At 45.8% G+C, this 27,076-nt stretch overlaps 1 pseudogene; it reads left to right on the forward strand.

Moving 5' to 3' along the window:
- Positions 1-2,823: 2,823 nt before the first annotated feature.
- Positions 2,824-26,727, forward strand: LOC146640095 (N-acetyllactosaminide alpha-1,3-galactosyltransferase-like; annotated as a pseudogene).
- The last annotated feature ends 349 nt before the right edge of the window (positions 26,728-27,076 follow it).

Below are 27,076 nucleotides of genomic sequence, written 5' to 3' on the forward strand. Positions count from 1 at the left end.
AATAATAATAATAATAATATTGTTGTTGTTGTTGTTGTTGTCGTTGTTATTATTATTATTATTATTATTATTATTATTATTATTATTATTATTAACAACTTTTTTTTTAAAAACCTTAAAGAACAGTGATGACTACCAGTAAACACCCCTGGCAGTTCCTGTGTAACAAGCAGGAATTTGATACCGTGGTCATATTAACTGATTGTGCAAGATGCTAAACCACCTGTTACAAAAACATTAATCTCTTAATATTTACAATTAAATGCTACAAATTTAATAGACATGCATGAATTTTAATCAAAAGCTAGCTGGAAAATAACAATGGTCAGCTTATTTCAAGATATCCTTACTGTTATCCAACTTTAGTTATTATTAACACTTTAATAATATTGTTGTTATTGTTGTTGTCTTAGTTAAGAACAAAAATTGTTGTTATCAACCAATTTACACCAACATTAATGTTATGGAATTTTTACTGATTTATATGATTATGCTTCAAATGTTATGTTATACTTATGTTCACATATTTCACCAGACACAGCTTTCTGAAGAACCAGGAAACTGACCCGGTGACATTTACCGCAAGAGATCAGCACAGAAATACACATCCTCAGAAGTTGCCTCGCATTATCTTATTCTTTGAAATTGACTTGTAGCACACACACCTCGTGACATACACACACACACACACACACAGCTTACACACAGACAGCATCGGGACCTGCGTAACAGGAAATGTGATTATATTTGCATATTGACGATGTAACCTATAAAAATAAACGAATACTGCAGCTCGGTGTGATTTACTCTCTGAGTTTCACCCGTGCCGCACGTTATCAGTATCAAGTGTCTCAGTGTTGTTTATTCACCTGACTGTTTGTTAACTGTAAATCTCTGACAATTAAAATCCAGCATTTTGTAATATACTTCAACCCTGGTGGCCACGGTAATTAGGAGAAAAAAGGTCAAAGACATAAGGCAAAGGACAGATTAAAGTCAGAATTCTGACTTTAATCTCAGAATTTGACTTTTTTCTCTGATTTTAATCTCACAATTCTGAGAAAAAAGTCAGAATTCTGAGATTAAAGTCAGAATTCTTTTTTTTTTTTTTCCAGTGGCCCTAATCCTCTTCCGTAGAAAACAAATGCTAACCAAGAGAAGACAACCTCAAAATCTAATTTTCAACTGACATTTGGGAACTGTTTTAACATTTCTCTATGGCAGGGGTCCCCAATCCCAGTCCACGAGGGCCGGTGTCCCTGCAGGTTTTAGATGTGTCCTTGATCCATCACAGCTGATTGATAAATTACCTTCTCAACATGTCTTGAAGTTCTCCAGAGGCCTGGTAATGAACTAATCATGTGATTCAGGTGTGTTGACCCAGGGTGAGTTCTAAAACCTGCAGGGACACTGGCCCTTGTGGACTGGGATTGGTGACCCCTGCTCTATGGGGAGGGAGATGGCGAAAGCTGTGCTTCAGAGAGAGAACCATAAATTCTCTCATGACTCAATCCTGGGTTTCGGTACCGCTGTAAATGATGCACGACAGAGCCGACCACATGTTCACACTTTTTGTTATTTGCTAATGCCTTTAGAGTGTGAGTATTTGAGTTGATTTTAGCAAATAGCATGAGCCTGGCTGTTTCCCCGGGGTCAGTATCCCCACCGTTACTGACGGGTGCAACCTTTTCGGTTGCGAGTGACAGGTGTTAATAAAGCGTTGCCTCTGACCACAATAACGGCACTCATTTATGGAGAATCTTCTTCTCCAAGTAACGATGGTAGATCTTTTGAGGCAACCTCACCTTTCAATCCGTCGCTAAGAGTATGTAAAAATGCTTCTCAGAATGCCTTCGCAGAGTGCCTAATCCAGAAATCCTCAGAGAAGTCTGCAACACTTTGTCTCCCCTGCTTCAAAGACATCAAAGAGTGGGCACTGGGATTTGAACCCTTATCGAAAACAGCCCAAAACTTGGTTTGGAAATTAAAAAAGGTAATTTCAGAATTTTCTTTCAACACAGCCTGGGCCTGCTTCAGAGCCTGACCGCAGAGTAGCTGGACAAAATAAGCTGTTTTTGATTCGTATGTTCTGGGTTGTTGCCAAAACACGAGTGAACACTGAGTGAGAGAGCTGGTGGTGTCACGGTCCTGGGTCTCCTGACCCAGCGTTTTTAGTTCTTTGTGATTTTCGTATTATTGTACTTGTGTGTGACTTATTCTATGGCTTCTAGTTTTGATCCCTTGCCCTTCATGTCTCCCTGTGTGCCCCTCTGTGTATCTGTGAGCCCTCGTCTCTCCTTATGTTTTATTCCATGCTTCCCCTGCCCATTATGTCTAAGTTCTCCCCGTGCTCTCTTCCCCCTGTGTGCCCTCTATGTATTTATGAGCCCTCGTCCCCTTTCGTGTTTATTCCATGTCTCCCCTGCCTGTTACGTTGGTGTTCTACTCGTGCTCTCTCTCCTCCTGTACTTCCTGTTTCACCTCTCCCGTCAGTGTTCAGTTCACCCCGCCCTGTCTCGTTATGATTATCAGTGTCACCTGTGTTCCCCGTGTGTTCCCACTTCCCTCGTTAACCCTCTGTGTATTTCTGTCTGCGTCTCCCTCTGTTCAGTGTGACGTCGTCCCTCATGTTGTGTGGATCTCCCTGTGTCTCTTCGCGTATGTTAGTTTACTTTTCCCAGTTTAGTTTTGTATTTCCTATGTTCGGCCATTCCAGCATTAAAGCTGTGATTTTGAGTTCATCCCCGTGTCTGTGAGTTTTGCGTTTGGGTCCTCCTCCTGCCTGCCACACAGCCGAGCCTTGACAGTACGACGTCACCAGATATGGACCCAGCAGACTTACCCGGGGAGAGCGATCTGATACGTGTCCAACGCCTAGTCGAGTGGATAACTCACACTTCCAATACAAGGGCCAAGATTGTGGGGATAAATGCTATCGAAGCAATCCTCAAAGGAAATTCTCATCTCCGCCAGGTCAGTGGATGTTTGGACCTATTGGCCAATTTGAATAACGCCCGGGAGGCGGCGCGAACTCGGGAAATATCAGACTTGGCCCAGCAGCAACAGACAACAGCCACCCTGGAGCAGCCGCGTCAGTTTCACCGGCCGGATGTGGTTTTTCCCGGCCCTTTGGAGCCATCTGCGGGGAAAAAGAAACGGCATTCACGCCGCCGACGCGCCACCCCACAGCCGGACATTCAGCCTTCTAATTCACCTGTTGTGCTACCAGAAGCTCAGTCGGCTCCCTCGCAGCCCGTCCCAGCTCAGTTAGCTCCCTCGCAGCCCGTCCCAGCTCAGCCAGCTCCCTCGCAGCCCGTCCCAGCTCAGCCAGCTCCCTCGCAGCCCGTCCCAGCTCAGCCAGCTCCCTCACAGCCCGTCCCAGCTCCGTTAGCTCCCTCGCAGCCCTTCACAGCTCAGTTAGCTCCCTCGCCGCCACCCGCAGCTCAGTTAGCTCCCTCGCCGCCACCCGCAGCTCAGTTAGCTCCCTCGCCGCCACCCGCAGCTCAGTTAGCTCCCTCGCCGCCACCCGCAGCTCAGTTAGCTCCCTCGCAGCCCTTCACAGCTCAGTTAGCTCCCTCGCCGCCACCCGCAGCTCAGTCTCCTGTGTCCCCGCTAGCTCAGCCGTTAACTCCACCACAAGCTCCATTTTCACCTCTACCATCGCTTCAGTCATCAGTTCGGTCTGCCACTCAGTCGCCCTTAGCTCCATCACCCACACTACCACCTGTTTCTCTTCCACCACAACCGTCACTACACCCAGCCACTCAGGCTGCTACTCAGTCCGTCATTCAACCCATAGCCCCGCCGTTACCATACCCTGTAGCTGAGCCGCTAGCCGTCCGACCCACAGCCACTTCAGCCACCCCTTCACCCGTTACACCTCCACTACAACCATCACTGCAGTCTCCAGTGTCCCCAGTGCAGTCTCCAGTGTCCCCAGTGCAGTCTCCAGTGTCCCCAGTGCAGTCTCCAGTGTCCCCAGTGCAGTCTCCTTTAGCACAGTCACCCACTCAACCACCAGCACCACAACCGTCACTACCTCTAGTTCTTTCCCCTGTGAAGTCATTAATTCCACCACCTACTCCACTCTCACCACCACCGTTACTACAGACATCAGTTCAGTCCCCTGTGCAGTCATTTACTTCTCCACCGTTAGCAGCTCAGGTCCCCGTGTGTCCAGCAGCTCAGGTCCCCGTGTGTCCAGCAGCTCAGGTCCCCGTGTGTCCAGCAGCTCAGGTCCCCGTGTGTCCAGCAGCTCAGGTCCCCGTGTGTCCAGTAGCTCAGCTCCCACTCTCATCCGCATCTCCAGTAGCTCAGCTCGCACCTGAACCATTGGCCCAGTCCCCGATAGCAATACGGTCTTCTGTTCGGCTTAACATTCAGCCAGGGGTCCCAAACCTCTCTGGCTCTACATCAACTCCTGCTGGAAGCTCGGATGAGCTCATCCAGGACTCCGTGGCTCCCACGCCGCCATCTACCTCATCCGCTGGGGGTTCCAGTGAGCCCGGCCAGCACCTCCTCGTCTCCGCTGGAGGGTCCGAGGGGCCCGTTCAGCCTCCCGTCTCCGCTGGAGGGTCCGAGGGGCCCGTTCAGCCTCCCGTCTCCGCTGGAGGGTCCGAGGGGCCCGTTCAGCCTCCCGTCTCCGCTGGAGGGTCCGAGAGGCCCGTTCAGCCTCCCGTCTCCGCTGGAGGGTCCGAGGGGCCCGTTCAGCCTCCCGTCTCCGCTGGAGGGTCCGAGAGGCCCGTTCAGCCTCCTGTCTCCGCTGGAGGGTCCGAGAGGCCCGTTCAGCCTCCTGTCTCCGCTGGAGGGTCCGAGAGGCCCGTTCAGCCTCCTGTCTCCGCTGGAGGGTCCGAGGGGCCCGTTCAGCCTCCTGTCTCCGCTGGAGGGTCCGAGGGGCCCGTTCAGCCTCCTGTCTCCGCTGGAGGGTCCGAGGGGCCCGTTCAGCCTCCTGTCTTCGCTGGAGGGTCCGAGGGGCCCGTTCAGCCTCCTGTCTCCGCTGGAGGGTCCGAGGGGCCCGTTCAGCCTCACGCCGCATCAGCTGGAGGGCCCGAGGAGCCTGTCCAGCCGCCATCTGCGACCGCCTCGTCATCACCTGGCCCGGCTACATCCGCCTGTGCTTCTGCTACGCCTGGCCCGGCCTCAGCCTCTGCAACCTCGCCTGGCCCGGCCTCAGCCTCTGCAACCTCGCCTGGCCCGGCCTCAGCCTTTGCAACCTCGCCTGGCCCGGCCTCAGCCTCTGCAACCTCGCCTGGCCCGGCCTCAGCCTCTGCAACCTCGCCTGGCCCGGCCTCAGCCTCTGCAACCTCGCCTGGCCCGGCCTCAGCCTCTGCAACCTCGCCTGGCCCGGCCTCCGAGCCTTCGTCTGCTGCAGCCTCTTCAGAGCCTTCGTCTGCTGCAGCCTCTTCAGAGCCTTCGTCTGCTGCAGCCTCTTCAGAGCCTTCGTCTGCCGCAGCCTCCTCTTCAGAGCCTTCGTCTGCCGCAGCCTCCTCTTCAGAGCCTTCGTCTGCCGCAGCCTCCTCTTCAGAGCCTTCGTCTGCCGCAGCCTCCTCTTCAGAGCCTTCGTCTGCCGCAGCCTCCTCTTCAGAGCCTTCGTCTGCCGCAGCCTCCTCTTCAGAGCCTTCGTCTGCCGCAGCCTCCTCTTCAGAGCCTTCGTCTGCCCCAGCCTCCTCATCAGCTGCTTCGTCTGGTCCAGCATCCTCATCAGCTGCTTCGTCTGGTCCAGCATCCTCATCAGCTGCTTCGTCTGGTCCAGCATCCTCATCAGCTGCTTCGTCTGGTCCAGCATCCTCATCAGCTGCTTCGTCTGGTCCAGCATCCTCATCAGCTGCCTCGTCTGGTCCAGCATCCTCATCAGCTGCCTCGTCTGGTCCAGCATCCTCATCAGCTGCCTCGTCTGGTCCAGCATCCTCATCAGCTGCCTCGTCTGGTCCAGCATCCTCATCAGCTGCCTCGTCTGGTCCAGCATCCTCATCAGCTGCCTCGTCTGGCCTTGCGCCCACCGGGCCATGGCCGGCACGCCTGGGACTGGAGGGCCGCCGCTGCCTTCCGCGCGGTCGGCCTCCTGAACTGCTCCGTCGTCTCCTTCGCCGCCGCCGCTGCCTTCCGCGCGGTCGGCCTCCTGAACTGCTCCGTCGTCTCCTTCGCCGCCGCCGCTGCCTTCCGCGCGGTCGGCCTCCTGAACTGCTCCGTCGTCTCCTTCGCTGCCGCCGTTGCCTTGCGCGCGGCCGGCCTCCTGAACTGTTTCCGCGTCGCCGCCGTTGCCTTGCGCACGGCCGGCCTCCTGAACTGTTTCCGCGTCGCCGCCGTTGCCTTGCGCACGGTCGGCCTCCTGAACTGTTTCCGCGTCTCCGCCGTTGCCTTCCGCACGGTCGGCCCCCTGAACTGCTCTGTGTTTTGGGTTGTTTTCTTGGGCTCCGGTGTTTTCTGTGCTCTTTGTTTTCTGTTCCGAGCCCTCCGTCCTGGGCCCCCGCCGCCCGCCCTGGGTTGTTTTCTGTTTGGTTTTGTTTTTCTGTGTTTGGGCTGTCTGGAGCCAGCCCTTGAGGGGGGGGTACTGTCACGGTCCTGGGTCTCCTGACCCAGCGTTTTTAGTTCTTTGTGATTTTCGTATTATTGTACTTGTGTGTGACTTATTCTATGGCTTCTAGTTTTGATCCCTTGCCCTTCATGTCTCCCTGTGTGCCCCTCTGTGTATCTGTGAGCCCTCGTCTCTCCTTATGTTTTATTCCATGCTTCCCCTGCCCATTATGTCTAAGTTCTCCCCGTGCTCTCTTCCCCCTGTGTGCCCTCTATGTATTTATGAGCCCTCGTCCCCTTTCGTGTTTATTCCATGTCTCCCCTGCCTGTTACGTTGGTGTTCTACTCGTGCTCTCTCTCCTCCTGTACTTCCTGTTTCACCTCTCCCGTCAGTGTTCAGTTCACCCCGCCCTGTCTCGTTATGATTATCAGTGTCACCTGTGTTCCCCGTGTGTTCCCACTTCCCTCGTTAACCCTCTGTGTATTTCTGTCTGCGTCTCCCTCTGTTCAGTGTGACGTCGTCCCTCATGTTGTGTGGATCTCCCTGTGTCTCTTCGCGTATGTTAGTTTACTTTTCCCAGTTTAGTTTTGTATTTCCTATGTTCGGCCATTCCAGCATTAAAGCTGTGATTTTGAGTTCATCCCCGTGTCTGTGAGTTTTGCGTTTGGGTCCTCCTCCTGCCTGCCACACAGCCGAGCCTTGACAGGTGGTCTTTTCTAACTTACCCGAAAACAGTTCAGGCGTTGGCAGGAATCTCTCTGGTGTCTCCTGGAAGTGAAATGGCTAGCGCTTCTGGGGCATCTGTCAATTTACTTTTGAACCCCTGAAATGAGAGGATTGTGTTAAAAAATGCTTCAGTTCAAAAAAAATAAATCACTCGCTCTTCCACTTTACTCAGAAATAAACTGTTTTATGTATTCTTGTTAAAAACACCTCCATCTTTTTCTCTGTCTCTAATTAAGGTACCTGGATGCCTACCTCAAGACTTTCCTCACCTCAGCAGAACAACATTTTATGTTGGGATTACCACTGATTACCACTTATGTGTTCACAGATTCACCAGAAAAAGTACCAAACATCACACTTGCTTCTGAGCGAAACATAAAGGTTATTTAAGTGGAAAAGCATGCCAGGCGGCAAGACATCTCTATGATGCGAATCAGAACAATATCAGAAACAATAGGATCAGAGATTCGTCACAAATTTCATTATGTCTTCTGTTTTGATGTGGATCAGGAGTTTAAGGGCAGATTTGGGTCTGAGGCACTGGGTGATTCTGTGGCATTGCTCCACACCCAAATCTAAAGCCTTCATGGAAACTGGAGATTTCTACTACCATGTGTGGATCAGGGAAATTATTTTACTGCTATTGTTAATAATCAGCATCATTACCATTGCATTAATAATATAATATATAGCATTGATATTGCATTCAGATGTTTAAACAGTGTGTGTGTCTTTCAGAAAGACTAAGTTGCAGGCTGACAGGAAGTTGCAGGCTTGCAGAGCATGCTTCTGCAGAAGTGAAACCGAAAGCAGAGTCTAAGTGCAGGTTATTCTGAGGAGCTGGTTAGACGAGGCTATTTGAATAACTAGGTTATTCAAATAGCAATAAAAAATAATACAATTTGAATAACTAGGTTATTCAAATTGTCTTTTATGCTTTTATGTTCTTTTATTAAGCTTTTAGTAGAGGTTCTTGATTATAACATTTATTCAACATAGTACATATAGTTTCAGTTAGGTTATTACACATAAGGATGAGCCTTTGTTCTGGTGAAAGGTCAGAAGTGCAACGGGTGAAATGAGAGAGCATATAAGGTCGACACATACACACACACACACACACACACACATACACAGTAGATAGATGCATTTATAGGTGAGAGGTTAGTCATGTTTGTCTCTGCAAAAGAGGAACAGTTTCTTGTTGTCTCTGCAAAAAGAGGAACAGTTTCTTGTTGTCTCTGCAAAAAGAGGAACAGTTTCTTGCAGAAGTGTCTGCGGTTTTGGAGAAGCGCTAGTCAAAAAGGTTGACAATGTTCTTTTTAAACTGTGTTAAAAGTCATTGTGGTTTTGATTTGACGTTTGCATGTATTCTGTTTGGTGACGCATGAAGGGCCGTCATTAAATTCAAACCCTGATGGTATAAAATATCTACTTATGCTTTGGTTAATCGGAGATCAGTGCTGTCTGTGAACAGGCACTGGTCTTCCCACGCGTGTATTTCATTAAAATCAATTGTTTGACCAAGCTCTTCTGGACCATGGTTGTTTGTACTCTCCTTCCTCAGTATTTGAACCCTAACATTTGGGGGCTTCGTCCGGTGGTTGAGGAGGGAGAGAGTTGGAGGTGTAGACGGAGAAATCCGGGGTCCAAGGTGGTCAGACGGGCAAACACGAGTGCCAGTGGTTGAAATGAGTGGGCATAAGCCGGCTTATCTTAAGGTAAGGCACTACCTGTTGAATTATTTCCAAAGTGTGCCAAATTGGACATTACAAATTAAAGTCTACTCACTGAAATTACTGGTGAATGTCTGCTTTGATTTTGATGAGAATCTCATGACAGTACTGAGGATTTAATGCAGTTGGACTGCTAAAAATGATTGAATGCGGTTGGACCGCTAAAGGATTTAATACGGTTGGACCGTGTAAAGCAGTTGGACTGCTGAGTGATTTTAGTATATTAGGGAATTTGGTTATTGTTTGGGGTTGGAGCCCCTATTGGTTATAAGGTTGGACCTGCTACAGTCTAACACTTTTTTGGGTGTTTTACTGTTGTTCCAAAGTATTATAAATTATTGAAGAACGCCAGTTGGACTGGTGGGAAGCGCATAGCCTGGAGTTTACGCTCCCTCCTTGTCGTGGACGTGCGACATTGACCTCTCGGCGAAGAGGGTTAGTTCAGTGTGGCTTAACTGTGGGGTACAGGGCATCCTGGAATAAGCTAGTGGTTGGACTACTTTACCGTTTGGAACGGTAATCTGCGCTTGTTTGGGCAGCAAAGGTTGGACCTTGGGTGTTGGACACTCTTAAATTGAGTTAGGGATTTTAGAGATGAGGCCAGAAACTGTTGGACAGATACTGGTTAATTGATCACAAAAAAGTTGGACTTTATCAGTTGGACCGTTAACTTAAATTTGTCGAAATTGGTTAGGCGCTAAAGCTGTTGGGCCTGACAGTGGTTGTAAATATAAGACGTCTTTGTAATATAAAATAAGAGAGTTTGGTGTGAGAGGAGGCTGTGTGTCGAGTCAGCAATGCACTGACTGCCTGCTGATATTTTTAGACAGTGTGTGTGAAGATGCAAATTAGTAAGTAGTGAAATGCTTAAAACCACCGTTGGTTTTACAAATACTGCTGCAAACATTGTTGAATGTGTGTTTAAGACGCTGTTTATGTTTATTAGAGGGCTCTAAATAAAGTTTTGAGTTGCCGTAGTGGATGTATAGTAATTGACTGAGTTTGGATGTAGATATATAAATATATTCAGTGCATTGTAGATACTTAAGACTAACATATCACTTTCAGTAGTAACCTCTCTCCAGCAATAATTGCTGGTGTGTTTTATTTTTTCAATTTCTTGTGTGTGCTGAGAGAATTAATAGAGGTTTCAATTGTTTTTGGGTTTTTTTGTTTTTTGACTTGCTCTTTCTGATTATGAAAAGCATTAAGGTGACTCCTTCAGTGAGTAAGTGACGGGCAGGTGAGTAAGTGACGGAAGTGACGGACAAGGTAAGCGACTCATGTTGTAACTGACGTCAGACGCCGGAGATTTTGGCGGAAAATTAAAGCAAATGGTAGTTTAGATTTGAACAAATTCATTTAAGCTTCAGCATTACCAAATACACTTATCAATTGTCTTATAACTAACACTATTTGTCTAAATAATCTCCAACACCCTGGAGAACAACGAGGAGAGTTTAGAGACTCTCCAAGATTACATCGATCAGTGCTTTCAGGATCTCGTGATGAAGAAGACCCCGTGTGCAGCTTCCCCGGCCAAAGCTGAGACGCCGTCGTCGAAAAGACAACGCCCGGCAGATTCCCCCGGCTCAACATCGCCAGCCGGCAAAGATATTGCCGACATATTGGAGTCAATCGACAAGCGATTGTCCAGTTTCGACGCAAGGCTGTCCTTGGTGGAGATTCTTCACCGAGAATTTAAATGCTTGCGAGAATCCCTGGAGTACAGCCAGCAGCAGGTGGAAACGCTTGCTGCTGAAAATGCCACGCTAAGGGAGTCGGTGAAATGTCTCACAGATAATGTTACCCAGCTCAATAGAGAAAATAAAAAAATAAAAGAAACAGTTATCGATCTACAAGCTCGTAGCATGCGTGATAATCTGGTATTTTCTGGTATTCCAGAAGCCGCTGGAGAGGACGCGGAGACCACGGTAAAAAGCTTCATCAAAACCCACCTGAAGCTGCCGGAGGACACTGTGAAGAACATCGTCTTCGATCGGGTACATCGCCTCGGCCCCATTCGGGCTACGGCCGGGAGACCACGTCCTATCGTGGCCAAATTCGGCCACTTCAAACAAAAGCAACATGTGAAAAGCCGCGGCAGGGAATTAAAAGGAACGGACTTCAGCGTGAATGACCAGTTCCCCAAAGAGATCTTGGAACGACGCAGGGTCCTCTTCCCAATCCGACGCGGCTTCATCCAGAAGGGCTCCCGCGCTGTCATCGCTGTGGACCGGCTGTACGTGGACGGACAGCTCCACCGCGACCCCAACATCACTCCGTGGCTGTATTAACCTCACACCAGATAAGAATCAGCTACACCATTTCCCTATCCACTCACACTAACTTGCATTAACATCTGTTTAACTTACCAGTATCAAATCGCATCTTAAAGTGTGATTTCATAGCAGAATTAACACCGTCACTCTCCGTCAGTGATTTAATTGGAATGTTTACGTTTTGTTTCTGTTTTTTTTTTTTTTTTTTTTCCTCCTCTCTTTTCCCCCTCTTGGTTTTATGCTGCTCACCCCTGTCCTTGGTTTCTTTCTTTATTCCTTTCACTGCCTCGATCACCTGCTTCGACACTCATCCACAAACATCCTTTATTTCGACACATACGCACCATGCGCTCAACGGCAGCACATTTACATCAGTCAGACAGCGCACACAGTCATATAAGATACACACACACTTAAGCCAAGCCTACTCATATTAGTAACTATGCATACACAAAGTCAGACTCAGGGAGCATCTCGCCACACATTTTTTCTCTCTCTCCTTCTCTTTATTTATGAACAAGTGACGTATTCTCTCCACCTGTCTAAGCAACGCACACAGCATACATCCCTAGTTATACACAAACATCTATGGGTACACTGAGGTTCATTACATGGAATATAAATGGAGCTGGCTCCAGAGAAAAGAGGTTAAAAATATTTAACCAACTCAAAAAACTACAGGCAGATGTTGTCCTATTACAAGAGACCCACAGACCTCTTAGAGGTTCGAATGAACTTAAAACACCTGAGTTTCCTAATGTGTTCTCAGCTTGTTATAATTCTAGACAAAGGGGAGCAGCAATTTTAATACATAAAAATATTAATTTCACAGTACTCGATACAGTTATAGATCCAGAGGGCAGATTCTTAATCATTAAACTATCTATATGTGATAAAAAGCTATGTATTGCAAGTGTATATAGTCCAAATGTTGATGATCCCTCATTCTTTCACGGTTTTTTCAGTGCACTCTCTGAACACTTAGATGGCACACTTGTTCTTGGAGGTGACCTCAACCTTGGACTAAATGAAGACATGGATAGGCTCAATACAGCGGGAACTCAGCGTAATTGGCAGTCCACAAATATAATCAAACAGTATATGAGCGACTTTGGTCTTTGCGATGCATGGCGCTCCCTTCACCCCACCAGTAAGGAATATACTTTTTTCTCACATGTCCATCACTCCTACTCTCGTCTGGATTATTTTTTGGTCAGCAGCTCACTGCTGAACGACATTTCAGACACTGAGATTCATCCTATAGCTGTCAGCGATCATGGTCCTGTATCTTTAACACTAATGCACAAGAATAATACTACGCCAAGAAAAAACTGGAGATTTAATATATCACTACTTAAAGATGAAGACTTTATTAAATATTTTAAAAAAGAGTGGACTTCATATTTGAACTATAATGACACTCCCGAAACATCAGCTTCTGTTCTATGGGAAGCAGGGAAAGCTGTGATGAGAGGTAAAATAATTTCTTTCTCATCACATAAAAAGAAAAAAGAAAACAAAAATATTCAGGAATTAGAAAAAAACATCAAATCACTAGAAGAAGCCTACGCGTCCCACCAAGATCAGGAAACATTGAACAAAATACGCAAAACAAAACTAGAATTAAATGAGATAATTGATAAAAAAACAAAATTCTTAGTACAAAGACTACGCCTACAAAATTATGAACATGGTAATAAATCCGGTCAATTTCTAGCAAACCAGCTAAAAATAAATAAAGAAAAAACAACTATATGTGCTGTTCAAGATTCATCTGGGAACACAATATATGATCCGATACAAATAAACAACATTTTCAGGGATTTCTATAAAACGTTGTATTCACCACAAATAAACCCATCTAAAAAAGAAATTGATCAGTTTTTGGACAACATAACTCTTCCAAAATTATTGGACACTCAAGCAATGGCACTGGATTCACCACTGACACCAGGTGAACTCCAGGAAGCCCTGATAAGTATGCACAATAATAAGGCTCCAGGTCCAGATGGCTTTCCTGCAGAATTCTACAAAGAATTCTGGTCGATTCTAGCACCAGTTTTCTACAGAACGTTGTTGGAAATTAAAGAAAAGGGCAGACTTCCATCAAATATGAATTCTGCAAACATTAATCTCCTGCTAAAACCAGGCAAAGACCCTGTATATCCCTCAAGCTATCGTCCAATATCCCTTATAAATGTAGACCTTAAAATAATCTGCAAAGCTCTCTCAAAGAGACTGGAGAAAATAACCCCCCTCTTAATTCATCCTGACCAAACTGGTTTCATAAAAGGTAGGCACTCATCAACAAATACGCGTAGATTACTTAATTTGATAGACTACTCATACAGTAAAAACCTAGAAACTACAATATTCTCTTTAGACGCAGAAAAAGCATTTGACAGAGTTAACTGGAAATTTCTATTTGCAACTTTACACAAATTTGGTTTTGGATCCTCTTTCATAAACTGGTTAAAAATATTATATAATTCCCCAACAGCTTGTGTTAGAACAAATGACCAGACATCCTCCAGCTTCTGTCTCTTGAGGGGCACCAGGCAGGGATGCCCACTCTCCCCTTCACTATTTGCAATTTTTATTGAACCACTAGCAGCAGCAATTAGACAGAATTCAGTAATTAAGGGCATAAAATGCAAGAACGTGGAACATAAAATCAGCCTTTATGCGGATGATGTGTTACTCTTTCTCCAAAATTCACAAACCAATATCTCTGGGGTGATTGAATTGATAAACTCTTTTGCAAGAATATCAGATTACTCAATTAACTGGTCAAAATCTACAGTCCTACCGATTAATTGCTCCTTCCATAATTCCTCTTCTACACCACTGCAATCGGGAAATATAAAATATTTAGGTATTAATGTTTCTCCCAAGCTTGCAGATCTAACTAAATTAAACCATATCCCACTTTTAAAGAAGGTAGAAGATGATCTGGCTAGATGGAAATGTCTACCCATATCACTCATGGGAAGGGTTGCCGCTATAAAAATGATGGTCTTACCAAAAATAAATTATTTATTCTCAATGATCCCAACTAAACCGCCACAAGATTGGTTCAGATCTCTAGATTCATGTATGTCCAAATTCCTTTGGAAAAATAAACCCCCACGTATAAGCTTAAAAACACTACAAAAGACCAAGGATAAAGGAGGACTAGAACTGCCTAACTTTCAGCACTACTTCTTAGCCAACAGGCTTCAGTTTATCTCAGGATGGCTAAAACACACCCTCTTAGATGAACCTTGGCTAGATGTAGAACAAGCACTCTGCAATAATCTAGAGATCTCAGACCTACCATTTATCAGCTCAAACATCCAACGACATGAATGCTTTAAAAGCATCAACATCAGCTCTTCTCTGACAGCATGGTGGGAGTTTCTAAAATTGACGGCGTCTTCATTAATCCCATGCAAACGTACACCTATCTGGAACAACCCTGACATATTACAAAACAATAATATGATAAACTTTTCAGATTGGAGTGATAAAGGAATCAAATATTTAGAACATATACTAGAAGGAACAGAATTTATTTCATTTGACGGACTAGTTACACAATATGGGCTCAACAAGAAAAGATTTTTAGAATATCAACAAATTAAATCCATAGTAAAAAAGAAATTTAAACCGGGTCAAGTTGAACTACAAACACCACCAAGTGTGTTTCAATTTCTTACTCTTAAACCCCCCAAATTACTATCCAAAATATACAGAATGCTTTCTAAAACAGATGAATCAATATCACTTCCTATTGCAAAATGGGAAGCGGATTTATCAGTTAACTTAGACCTAAACTTCTGGTCTCAGATTTGCTTAAAAACCTTTCATCTAATTAGAAATCCCAGTCTTCAATTAATTCAATACAAAATATTACATAGAGTGCACTATACAGGTCATCGGATGTTCAAGATGGGCTTTACGTCTACCAACAACTGCTCACACTGCCAAACCAATTCACCGGACAATTATATCCACGCTCTTTGGTTCTGTCCACCAGTTCAGAAGTTTTGGCGCGAGATATGTGAAGACTTATCGAAGTGTCTGAAATGTAACATTCCAACTTCCCCCTTAGTGTGTTTGTTGGGCAGCTTAGATAATGTCACTTCAGAAAAGAATATCGCCCATATGGTTTTCACTGCCCTATGCATAGCCAAGAAAACAGTCCTCATGAACTGGAAAAATAAAAATAATCTTAATTCTAACCAATATAGAAATTATCTATTAGATTACATTAGTCTTGATACAGCCTCTGCCACCACATCAGATCAATTGCTCTGGGCTCCTTTGATCAGCTCCATCACCTAGTGGGGGTGGGGGGTCATAGTTTGGTCCCGCCTTCACTGTTGTGATTGGTGTGGGGGTAGGGACAGGCTTAGGGCGTCGGGGGGTTCCCCGGAGGCATCTTCCTTGGGGGGCTCAACCCGGGGTAGCGGTCATGTCCGGTTAGGGGCTCTGTTGGCTCTCCGGTGACTGTTTCCTCGCGGCTGCGTGCAGCGGGGCTAGGGGAGGGTCTGTGCTGACGGACGTGGGTTACTGACCTGGTAGCCTGGCTGCCCCTGGGTGGGTCCGGGATGGGCGTGAGGTTCTGGGGGCGCTCCGTCTCTGGGCTGGGACCCGGACTGGGCCTCGGGGGCTTGGGTCCTGGTTGGTGTGTTGCCGGGGTTGTGGGCGGGTGGGTGCATGGGGGCCCAGCCCTGGAGCAGGGTGCCGCCGGTGCGTCGAGCCACCTGGGGGGCTCTTCAACTGGTGGGGGAGATTGTCACATCTTGCAGGAGCTTTCCTCTCCTCAGGAGCTGCCTCTGCAGGAGGGGGAGATACAGGAGAGGTGGAGGAAGATCTCAGCCTGGGTGTTTATTGTCTTATGTAGTCTGGAAGATGAGTGGATGGTGGGGTGGGTGCAGTTTTCTCTGTGGTGGGGTTGGGTGGACTGTCCCGGGCTCTGTGGGGCCGGGCGGCGCTGCTGCACTGGGCCCGGTCTGGATGGGCCTGGGCCCCCTTTCCCTGGCGGGTCGCGGAGTATGGGGGTGCCTACTGGGGTCAGCGGGGGAGCTGGCCCCAGGGAGGGGTTACTTGCCCCTCCCTTCCTTCCCTCCCCATCTCCAGCTGCCTCCCTCTTCCCGCTCCACCACAACCACCCACACATGCAGGGCCTTGGAGTAGGGGTATGTCACCAGGGTGCAGAGGAGGCTACCCCCCCCCCCCCCCCCTCTGTCCCCTTCTGGCTGCCTCTGCCTCAATTTTATCCCACAACTTAGACATTCACATTACTCACACTCTCATTACACATACATATAGGATCTTGGGGGTGGGCACGATACACGGAGTCCAAAGTACCATCAGGGTGTACACCCCACCCCTGGCATCGTTGCCCACCTCTCAATTTTAAATACACGTAGACATTGAGGGCTAGCAGGAGGGACCATGCGCTTACCTGCTGCTCTCTGGCAGGTAGCTCCAAGCCCTCCTGGGTTTTAAATGCACCTTAGAACACACATGCATCAACATTACAATGAGCGGGTGGAGGGAGGTTCGGAGTCTTCTCTCACCCCCGTTCTCTGCGACCTGCTGGAGCAGGGGGGCTAGGACTAGGAGGAGGAGTTGGCCGTCCGACTGCGGTCTGGAGTGTGGAGCCTTCCTGCTGCTGCGGAGTCGGGGCAGTCTGCCTCCTCCCACCGCAGGGAAAAGGGAAACACCACCTGGGTCTGGGTGCAGTTCCCCCCTCCAGGGGCGGGGGCACCTAGACCCGGTTTGTAGAGTACGCTTGGGGAGTGTGATCGTGTGTACAACGTCTCTTTATGTCTGTCTCCACGTTGGTTGAGTGTGGAGTAAGTGCATATGAGAGCATGAGGGTGGGAATGGATGTTTGTATCTGTGTGTGCCTGTATGTCTGTGTCTATATGTCAGGTTGGGTGTCAGGCGCCACCTCTCTGGGGACATCTCAGGCCCTCCAAGGTTTGGAGGCCTATCTCCCCCTACCACCACTTCCCCTGCCAGTGGCGGACCCCCTCAGACATCGGTGCGTTGGTGGTTCTTTGTGTCCGGGGATGGGCGTCCAGGTACACACCGGCTCACTCCTTGGCGGCCGCTTATCGGGGCCTGGAGCCTGGGGCTCGCTCGGGCCACTTCGGAGGTGGGGTGCCCCCGGCCTCTCGGCCTGGGGCTCGGTCACTCAGGCGCAGCTGGCTGCCGGCGGAGCTCACGGGCGCGTCACTGCAACTCCCCCTGGCTTCTGCTCCGCGGCTGCTGAGTGAGCCCTCATCTGGGACTCTCCTCAGCTCTTTCCGGGACAGTGGCGCAGCTGCCCCTCTGTTGGTCTTCCTTGGTCTCTTGTGTTCTGGGGGCCTCTGGATGTCTGGAGTTTTGATCTCCTCCACACCTGCTTCACGCCCTGGAGGACGGGGCTGTGGCCCCCCCACACCCTCTAGCAGATTATTACATGAAGGAACCTTTTAAAAAAACAAAAAACAAGCGCGTCCATGCTCACAGGTGTACACACGGGTGATCACACCCACAAACTACACCCTTTTTGGCTCCTACCTCAAAGCACACTGTGTTCTGTTGATCTTATGTGCTGCACAATAATGTTTAACATTTAGTATTTACTGTCATATTCCCATATATCATTGTGATGTTGTTTATTCTATTACTCTTGTTCTCTTCTGCTTGCTTTCTTTTTTCTTTCTCAGCAGGTGATCCAGGTGATTGATATATGCATTTTTTTTTCTCTGCCCGTTCTGTTGGTTTTTGTCTTTTGCCCTTCTCCCCCGTCCCTCTTCTCAGCTGTTTCTCTTTCCCTCTTTCTTTCTCCCCTTCTTTCCCCCAGTCAAGTCTGTACCGTATTCAGTAAGTGAAAATAAAATAAACAATAAAAGGTGAATCAAATGGACCATTACGGCAAGGCTGGGATGGTCAGTTTGGTAAAGTAAATCCGTTGGGCATCTTTCTTTGCCTTTAGACAACAATTCTGATGGCAAAAGAGCCAAACGGGACAGGCCAAAAAAAACAAAAAAAAAACAAAAAAAAAAACAAATACTGCTGCAAACATTGTTGAATGTGTGTTTAAGACGCTGTTTATGTTTATTAGAGGGCTCTAAATAAAGTTTTGAGTTGCCGTAGTGGATGTATAGTAATTGACTGAGTTTGGATGTAGATATATAAATATATTCAGTGCATTGTAGATACTTAAGACTAACATATCACTTTCAGTAGTAACCTCTCTCCAGCAATAATTGCTGGTGTGTTTTATTTTTTCAATTTCTTGTGTGTGCTGAGAGAATTAATAGAGGTTTCAATTGTTTTTGGGTTTTTTTGTTTTTTGACTTGCTCTTTCTGATTATGAAAAGCATGTCTAAAATGTTCTTAGGAAAGCGTATTTTGAGTTATATTCCTCAACTCCTGCCACAGTTTAAGTGTGTGAATGCTGTGAGTAGTAGGTTTTGAGTGATTGGGTGTGATTTGTACAAAATAATAAATACGTAATATTAACAAAAGTTGATAGTAGAGTGAGTGCAGAAGTAGAAGTGTGAGAGAAAAGACGGTGATGTGAATGCTGACAAATGCAAAGAGTTTAGTCTATTTAAAAGGCAGTGTGTGTGAGAGGAGTATGAAATGATTGTGTGAATGATGCTACATTTTAGATCAAAAGTTAGTAGAATTACAGAGGGTTTGTAGATTGTAAATACAAAACAAAAAGAGTTTGATTAGACTGTAGAAACAGGAAATATGGCTCTGAGTGCTGTGTGAGTAACAGGAAGCGTTTGTGTGACAGGAACTGTGCATGCCCATAAAAGGAGACTCACTGTCACAAGTGAGCACCCAGAGGGAAATAGACTCTAGCCAGACGAAGCAAATGGAGGTTTTAAGAAAAGAAATGAAAAGGATATAAATTTTATGCTTTAGTGTGTTAATACAGGTTACAAATAAATAAAGGTGGACTTTTCTCAACCTGGAATTTTAAGAGGCAAAACCATAGATTAACAGAATTGGGAAAAACAGGCCAGATTTTGGCTTAAAATTTTACAGCTTGACCTCCCACTTGGCCCCCATCCTGAGAAGAAGCTCAAAGGTCAGTTAATCTCCTGATGAAGACCGACAGAACATCGTGGACTTGAAGAATTAACAGCAGGCAGAAGGCAGTGCAACTGAAACCACACTGACGACACCAGCAGCAGCATGTAAGAAAAGCACACGATGCAACATGTACTGTAAATTACAGGCTGGACAGTTGAACAGTGGGATAATGAGCTGTGGGAAAGCACTGGACACTGATTTTCAGATCTGCCATGCTTGGAGTAATCTTGAAAGAGACGACTGAAAGGATGAGCAGAGAAGAAGAAACCAAGTGATGAAGCATGCACGGTGGACTGCAGGCTGGTAAGAACAGTGTGACATAACTGTTTAAAGGCACTGAATGTGATATTTTACCAGGCTGGGACCTAATCTAAAAGGAAAATACTGAAAAGAAACAGAGAAGAAACAGACTGTCTTTGCTGGAGATTTCAAGACAACAAAGGACACTGTGAGAAGAGCACAGGGGCCAGTGGGAAGGTGAAGTCCAGAGGAGTTCGAGTGACTGGAGGGTATAATTGGGTTGAAATTGAAGCCTGAACTCATGGATGGTTTAGAGATGTCCACCAGAGAAAACTAAAGAGGTAAACAAAAATAGAAAACACACATACACAAATTGTTACATGTGAAATTATTTTTGGAAAGAATCAGAAGGGAGATGGTTCGAATTAAGAAATTAGTGAAAAGATGCATGGATTAAACCTGATTATAACATACAGAGGCAATGAAGAAAGCAGCTTACACTCACTGAATATTAACATACATAGAAACCGCAATGAAGACATGCTTACACTTATACACATGACATAAGTTGGTATTTCTGACCAGAGAGAGAGAAACGGGTAGTTTAAGTACTCATGATAATAATGAAAATGTCTTAGTTGTGTTATATTCAGGGGCGAAGTAGACCTGGACCAATTCTCCACATGCAGCGGTCGGAAGAAACTTATAGGTTAACATGACTGGACATGTTAAGGCAAGTTTCTGGTTGAATTGTTTACAGCGCCATGTGTCGCTGAACCTAACAAGCAAACTCCGACCTATGTCTGAGGACCAGGAATGCTGTTATTTAAGGTGGGAACTTAAAATTTGGTTTATCAAATTTTGGGAAAGAGAAAACTGACGGCTTAAGTGGAGAATTGTGAAGGAGTCTGAAACACTGCAAAAGCAACATATGCAAAATCACATACACAAGCAGAAAACGCATTAACCTTACAAGGACAAGCTCATGAAGATTAATGCATAGACATTGATAAACCTGGCTAAGAACACAAACATACGCAATGAAAATCAGCTCGCTATTTGTATGAGTGATAGAATGGTGTGAATGTTTAATAAAATACACTCAGGGCTTGAAGTTGAGGAATAACTCAAAAGAAGCTATATGACAGAGGGAGTGAGTTATGGAAAAAAAGAAAAGTGATTAAAGTAGTTTTAAAAGAGTGATTTAGGAGTGCTCTCGTACTGAGTGATCAAAACCAGTGATCACTGTAGAAAGAAATAAAATAATTTAATAAGGTGGTAATGTTTAAACATGTATTTCTCTTGTTACGGCAACTTGTTGAGATATGACTCAGTATGCAAATTAGCTGGAGTGAGTGGTGACGCAGAAGCTTCCTGTGTGTGTGTGACTGAGGCTTTCAGGAGAGGAAGCATAGCAGACTGTTCAGAAGTGCAGATTTGGATAATAAATTTATAGTTTAGTGATGATATGTTGTCATAATGGGGTTATATCTTATGCTGAATCTAAGTATGTTAAAGTGCATAAAGGGGGCGATGGTTGTGTGCAAATTGTGTGGTTGTAACAAGACTTTCGGTGTATTGAATGGTAAATGGCCTGTATTTGTATAGCGCTTTTCTAGTCCCTAAGGACTCCAAAGCGCTTTACACAACCTGTCATCCACCCATTCACACACACATTCACACACTGGTGATGGCAAGCTACATTGTAGCCACAGCCAACCTGGGGCGCACTGACAGAGGCGAGGCTGCCGGACACTGGCGCCACCGGGCCCTCTGACCACCACCAGTAGGCAACGGGTGAAGTGTCTTGCCCAAGGACACAACGACCGAGACTGTCCAAGCCGGGGCTCGAACCGGCAACCTTCCGATTACAAGGCGAACTCCCAACTCTTGAGCCACGATCGCCCCTATTGAGGAGGTGAAATTATGTGAGTTGACCTGGAAGGGTGGCAAAACTTTTGTGTGCTTAAGATTTTTGAGGTTGTTGTGGTGATGGGTTGATTCTGTCAGTGAGGTTCGGGTTGTTTTTGTTTTTTGTTTTTAATAGAGGGAGTTTTAGTAAACATGGACATGTGGGGGCCCATTATTTTTGTAACAGTGCACTTAGAGAAAACCTGTCAGGTGATTTCGTTTTGTGTTTTGATGAGCTAATAATCAGCTCTTTTTCTCATGTTTGTTCTAAGCAGGCCTGGAACAGTGAATAACAGCGCTGACAAATTCTCGGGAAGAGCAAATATAAGGTGGGCTTTCCAGATTACAACTGGCTGAGGAGAAAGCTACCTGTGGGGACTGATGAGGTCGTAAGTCCCTGTCTAAAAGGATTGTAGCGATTCGATCCAGTTCAAAAGCATGAAGAACTATTTTCCTATGGAAATAGAACAAATAAATGAGCTCATTTTGCTGAGGGTGGAGAATCTGATTACTTGCGCGGGAGGCTCCACTATTAGCAAAAATATGGTGTGAATGCATGTGAGTGAATGTGTGTGACTGGATGAAGGTGGGGACGAATAAATGTGGACAAACAATTTGCCAGAAAGAGAAGGGTATACTTTCCTTTGCTTTGCTTTTCCCATAAGCAGGAGGAGTGGAAGGCTTAATTCTTGGGTTGCTGATGTTTGCTTTGAGAAAATTTCTGTTTTATTGATTGGGGTTAGATTATGGTATTATAGTATATTGTTGGGAGAATGCCAAATGCTAAAGGGGAAACATTTTTTGATAGAACTCATGTTACCATTAACTGAAGAAACACATGACTGATAACTGTTTTGTTTTAAGTTTATTTTTATGACATAGATTGGATCATGAGTGGGGAAAACTGAGCATGTTTAGTTTTGACACATGAAATGTGTCAAAAAAGGGGGAATTTGTGAAACTGAAGCAGAGATTGTTATTTTTATGCCAAGGTTAAAGGATTAAAGTAAACTGAATTCTGTTTAGAAGATACAATGCCGGTGTTTTTAAAGCTGTATACAAATCTTAGAGGGAAATTGTGGGACACGTTGGCAAAAAGATACGCTTTGGGGAAAACTAGTGAAGGTTGTAGGAGTAGAAAAGGTTTGATTTCTTTTTGATATCTAGAAGAAGTGGTTATAATGTAGGCTTACACATACAGATATTATAGATTTATTTTTAGGATAAAGGGGAGAGCTTATACGTAGAAATGATTTTTTTATACATATTGCATTTTGTGCCTTTAAAGGAGTTGTGGCTCAATTCGTCTCTTGAGTGTCACGAGCCTTTGGCTAGCGCTATGATTAGCCAATATACTGTGAGGATGATATGAGTTATTGAAGGATTGCACACGCTTACAGACACATAGAGTCCATAAACACACATGACAGTATTGATTCCAGGCAAAAGGCCTCAAATTCATTTCGCGTTTAACTGAACTTGAGCTGGCCCTGTAACAAGTGACAGAAAAGAGGAACTGAGTAGGAGTTTCTTGCTTTAGAGAAGGACCAAAGGAAGGAAAGCATATATTTTGGTTAAGTCTGATAAACTAGAATTAGAAGGTATTGTTACATTAAAAGGAGCAAAATGAAATAAAAAGGCTATATCAAAAACAGGTTATAACATAGGAAATGTGAGTTTTAAAATGAAGTTAGTGTTAACACACAGGAGTTGTTTCAAGGCAGCGTTTAGCTATGATAAAAATGTATGCATGAGTAATTGCTTATATGTTTAAACTTAATTGATTAAAATGGTTGTTTTCTCTTGGAGCTTTTAGTAGAATAGGCGCTTATAATGATTCTCTTGTGATCTATTGTGAAAGTTGACTTGCAGTAGCAAGAGTTCTGTGTACAGGATGTTGATGATCAGATAAGGGAGAATAGAGCGAGCGACAGGAAACGTAGGCAGGGACGTGAAAGCAGCGTTTTAAGAGTTTTAAAATGATGAGTAACGTTGAGGAATATATATAAATACAAGTCAATAAGTGAAGAACATAATTAGGATCATGCTCTTGATTAAAGAGTCCCAAACATGATAAGTTAGGGAGGCATAGGAAAAGGTGTTTTGTTTCCTTTTTAGCAAAAGAGGGTCAAGAGAGGGAGTGTGGATCAGGGAAATTATTTTACTGCTATTGTTAATAATCAGCATCATTACCATTGCATTAATAATATAATATATAGCATTGATATTGCATTCAGATGTTTAAACAGTGTGTGTGTCTTTCAGAAAGACTAAGTTGCAGGCTGACAGGAAGTTGCAGGCTTGCAGAGTGTGCTTTTGCAGAAGTGAAACCGAAAGCAGGGTCTAAGTGCAGGTTATTCTGAGGACTGGTTGGTTGAGGCTGGTTAGACGAGGCTATTTGAATAACTAGGTTATTCAAATTGTCTTTTATACTTTTATGTTCTTTTATTAAGTTTTTAGTAGAGGTTCTGCTCTTTTTCTCATGTTTGTTCTAAGCAGGCCTGGAACAGTGAATAACAGCGCTGACAAATTCTCGGGAAGAGCAAATATAAGGTGGGCTTTCCAGATTACAACTGGCTGAGGAGAAAGCTACCTGTGGGGACCTGATCAGGTCGTAAGTCCCTGTCTAAAAGGATTGTAGCGATTCGATCCAGTTCAAAAGCATGAAGAACTATTTTCCTATGGACAAACCCTGGTTTACTCCTAAACTCAAAAAGCTGTGGCTGGAAAAGAGAAAGGCGTTCAGAAGCGGAGACAGGGACTGCTACAGAGAGGCCAAGTACAGGTTCACTAAAGAAGTGGACGTTGCTAAACACCAGCACTCTGAGAAGATGCAGCAGATCTCAAAGAATGACTCGGCCTCTGTGTGTAAAGGTTTTAGGAATATCACCAACTACAAGCCTAAAACCCCCCACTCCACTGATGACTTGCTCTTGGCCAACACCCTCAACGACTTTTACTGCCGTTTTGACGAGTCATCAGGCAGCCTTCACACCTCCAACGGCCCCAACAATAGAGACACTTTGGACACTCATTCCCCCACCTCTCCCCCCTCCATAGAGCCATCACCACCTTCAAACACTTCACCTACAACACCCCCCTCTTCACCCCACACAAAAGAGGATTTCACACCACCTCCTCCCACCACAACTCTTCATATTCATGAAGCAGGTGTGAGGAAGCAGTTTAAGAGTCTGAATGCTCGAAAAGCTCCCGGCCCAGACGGTGTGTCTCCTGCCACCCTCAGACACTGTGCAAACGAGCTGGCCCCAGTGTTTTCTGGTATTTTCAACTCCTCACTGCAGGCATGTCATGTGCCTGCCTTCTTCAAGTCCTCTACCATAATCCCTGTCCCCAAGAAACCTAGGATCACTGGACTAAATGACTACAGACCCATGGCTCTGACATCTGTGGTCATGAAGTCATTTGAGCGGCTGGTTCTCTCCTATCTCAAGACCCTCACGGCCCCCCTCCTGGACCCCCTGCAGTTTGCATACAGAGACAACAGGTCTGTAGATGACGCCATCAATATGGCCCTACACTTCATCCTGCAGCATCTGGACTCCCCAGGAACTTACGCCAGGATCCTGTTTGTGGACTTCAGCTCTGCCTTCAACACCATCCTTCCAGACCATCTCCAAGGCAAGCTTTCCCAGATGAATGTGCCTGATCCCATCTGCCGGTGGATCACTGACTTCCTGACGGACAGGAAGCAGCATGTGAGGCTGGGAAAGAATGTCTCGGACTCCCGGACCATTAGCACCGGCTCCTCTCAGGGCTGTGTTCTTTCACCCCTGCTCTTCTCCCTGTATACTAACTGCTGCACCTCCAACCACCAGTCTGTCAAGCTAATCAAGTTTGCAGATGACACCACCGTTATTGGACTCATCTCGGACGGGGATGAGTCTGCCTACAGGAGGGAGGTTGAACGTCTGATGTCCTGGTGCAGCCACAACAACCTGGTGCTGAATGCCCAGAAGACAGTGGAGATTATTGTGGACTTCAGGAAGCACACAGCTCCACTCCCCCCCATCATCCTGACTGACACCCCCATCACCTCTGTGGACTCATTCCGCTTCCTGGGTACCACCATCACCCAGGACCTGAAGTGGGAGCCCACCATCACCTCCGTCATTAAGAAAGCCCAGCAAAGGATGTACTTCCTGAGGCAGCTGAAGAAATTCAACCTGCCAACACGGACGATGATGCAATTCTACACAGCAATCATCGAGTCCATCCTCACCTCCTCCATCACCGTGTGGTACGCTGGAGCCACTATCAGGGACAAACAGAGACTGCAGCGTGTTGTGCGCTCTGCTGAGAAGGTGATTGGCTGCAGACTCCCATCTCTGCAGGACCTGTACACCTCCAGGACACTGGGGCATGCAGCTCGGATCTCAGCTGACCCTTCTCACCCTGGACACAGTCTGTTTGACCTGCTCCCCTCAGGCAGGAGGCTCCGGTCCATTCGCACCAGAACCTCTCGCCATAAGAACAGTTTCTTCCCCTCTGCTGTTGGACACATGAACAATAACCGTATGACTGTTCCCACCACTAACACATGACCCTACACTGTGTTCACTGCATCATTCCATGTTTGGCACTGATCACCACCTGCACTCATGTATATATCATGTATATATCTATCTACTTAGCACTTTTAATTCTTATTCTTATTCTTATTTTTATTTTCATGTTTATTTAAGCGTAATTTATGACAGTATGTTTGCACTGAAGCACGGCAGCAATTTCCTAATGTTGTAAACCTGCTCAACATTTGGCAATAAAACCCATTCAGATTCTGATTCTGATTCTTATTCTGGTTAATTGGAGATCAGCGCTGTCTGTGAACAGGCGCTGGTCTTCCCACGTGTGTATTTCATTAAAATCAATTGTTTGACCAAGCTCTTCTGGACCATGGTTGTTTGTACTCTCCTTCCTCAATATTTGAACCCTGACACATGCTGCTATCTTTGGAGGACTGTGGCAAAATGTAAAGCATTTGGTAGATGCCTGTTATCTGGGTATTATGGAGGATAAAATAAATAATGTGGAAGCTCTGTGGCATGATGAGAGCCATCTAAACAAGTACTTTTGGATTCATAAACCAAGCAGGCTGCTGTCTCCAGAGTACTGCTGGGACCAGAGCATTTGGGACAAGCGTGATATACTTGTCACCCGCCTAGTGTGGGCACCAAAACATTATGACACACTTCGTAGTGGGTAGACTGGACAGGAAATTAAAATTAGAATCCTTTTGTGATAGAAGTGCAAGCTTGTTGTTGATTTTATGTTGGTTTCTTTTTATGTTTATTGGTTTACACATTCACCAAGCAGTGCACCAAAGGACAGCCACCTCGTCCCCCTCTCCTCCACCACCAAGCAAACGGCCTGTGTTTCTGATGGTAGCTTTGAGTGTTTCTATGTGAAAACCTTAGACAAACTTTTCTTAATGAGCATAAATCAATGTGTGTGCTTTTGTTTTTTTAATGGTATATGAGCCCTTTGGAGTGAGAAGCCATTTTCTGTTGAAACCTGTTGGAATTGGTATTTTTTATATTATCATTTGTGCTAAG

Source organism: Diplotaxodon limnothrissa, linkage group LG1 (genome assembly GCF_057381915.1).
Source record: "Diplotaxodon limnothrissa isolate DT_005_m linkage group LG1, D_limnothrissa_male_GT1.1, whole genome shotgun sequence".
NCBI lineage: Eukaryota > Metazoa > Chordata > Actinopteri > Cichliformes > Cichlidae > Diplotaxodon > Diplotaxodon limnothrissa.